The sequence below is a fragment of the Gossypium arboreum genome, chromosome 4 (assembly GCF_025698485.1).
Source record: "Gossypium arboreum isolate Shixiya-1 chromosome 4, ASM2569848v2, whole genome shotgun sequence".
Lineage (NCBI taxonomy): Eukaryota > Viridiplantae > Streptophyta > Magnoliopsida > Malvales > Malvaceae > Gossypium > Gossypium arboreum.
In genome coordinates, this window is record NC_069073.1 from 87519556 (window position 1) to 87521531 (window position 1976).

The window sequence follows — 1976 nt, forward strand, 5'->3', positions numbered from 1 at the left end:
GGGTAAGGAATTACCCTAAGGAAGCCAATTGATCCATCTTAGAAGCCGAATTCATCATCAAGATTGAAGATCTCTCCTCAATTTCCCTTCAGGATTTTTGGGTTTTCTTTATGTTTTGTATTCTTTATTCTTCTAAGATGTTTTCTTATTTAGTTATGAACTAAATCCCTTAAATACCTAAGGGGAATGAAACCTAAGACGAATCTTGTTATTATTTTCTGAATCATATGATAAATATTTAACTTGTTCTTAATTCTTGTTTTAATATCCCAGGATACTAATTCAAGACACACTCTTATTCAGAGGAGGAATAGACCCTGTCGAAGAGTACATTTTCCATAGTTAAGCGGAGTTGATTGCGCGCCTAGAAATAGGGTGACAAGATTTGGCCGGATTAGGGTGAAACCTAATAAGGGGATCCATAGATTGAGTTAATGCAACCCTAGAGTGTTAATTAAAGAAATGTCTCGATTATTCAATCTAGGGATTAGACGTTATTAGTCTTGAATAGGGATAATAACATAACTTAGGGATCTCTAAGGAACAGGTCGAATGAATAAATCATCTGATTCGGAGCCAGAATAACAAGAAAAGTCTAGGTGGATTTTTCCTTAGGTATTGTCTCAAGTCAATCGATTTTCCCAAAAGCAATACCCCAATTCTTTTCTCTGTGCGTTCTTAGTTTAAATAATTAGTTAATTAAAAAAACCCCTTTTATTCTTAGGCTAGATAATAAAAAGATAGTTATTACTAGTACTTTTGGTTCCCTTGGGTACGACATCTCGGTCTTGCCGTTACTATACTATTGTTCGATAGGTGCGCTTGCCTTTTTGTCGTGATAATAGTTAGTCTAGGTTTGATCTTCATTATAAATATTTATTACTTGTTACGAATCACTGCGATCAAGTTTTTGGCGCCGCTGTTGTGAACCCAAATATTAGGAACACTAAATTTTTATTACTTTAGCCATTTATTTTTCTTACAATTTTATTTAATTTTCTTATTTATTAATTTACTTATTCTTCCTCTTGGCAGGTTTTTTATAGTTTATGAGTAGAAGAAACCCGTCAGGACCATTACTTTTTGATGAAGAAATCGACCGCACAGTTCGCGGAAATCAAAGAGAGATAAGGCACAACTTACGATACACGGAGAACGAGCAAGAAGACGAAACTCAACCCCTAAACAAAGAGATGGCTGAAAACCAAGACAATCAACTGCCTCCTGCAATTGCAGCTAATCAAAATCCTACTCCACGTACTATGTATAACTATGCTAAACCCTCTTTAACAGGAGCTGAATCTAGTATAGTTAGACCTGCTATTGCTGCGAATAATTTCGAACTAAAACCTAACACTATTCAGATGATACAGCAGTTTGTTCAGTTTGATGGCTTGTAAGATGAAGATCCCAACACTCACTTAGCAAATTTCCTGGAATTTTGCGATACATTCAAAATCAATGGAATTTTTGATGATGCCATTCGTCTTCGTTTATTTCCCTTTTCACTGAGAAACAAAGCTAAATAGTGGTTGAACTCGTTACCACGAGGGTCTATCACTACTTGGGAACAAATGACTAAGAAATTTTTACTAAAACATTTTTCGCCGACTAAAATGGCTAAATTGCATAATGATATCTCTTCTTTTGTGCAGATGGATTTAGAAACATTTTACGATGCATGGTGGAGATACAAGGACTTACTGAGAAGGTGCCCTCACCATGGGTTACCGCTTTGGCTGCAAGTTCAAACATTCTACAATGGTGTGAATCCCTCGACAAGACAAATGATTGACGGAGCTACTGGCGGAACCATCAACAATAAAACACCAGAAGATGCCTATGAATTTATAGAGGAAATGTCACTGAATAACTATCAGTGGCAAGTTATGAGGACAAAGCCAACGAAAATAGCCAGTGTTTACAACATCGACTCAGTTACTATGCTGTCAAATCAGGTAAAACTTCTCACTAAA

At 36.0% G+C, this 1976-nt stretch overlaps 1 non-coding gene across 1 annotated transcript; it reads right to left on the reverse strand.

Moving 5' to 3' along the window:
- Positions 1 to 1623: 1623 nt before the first annotated feature.
- Positions 1624 to 1729, reverse strand: LOC128292501 (small nucleolar RNA R71). Its single transcript, XR_008282486.1, has one exon. It is a non-coding gene; the product is annotated as a small nucleolar RNA R71 (small nucleolar RNA).
- Between the last annotated feature and the right edge of the window lie 247 nt (positions 1730 to 1976).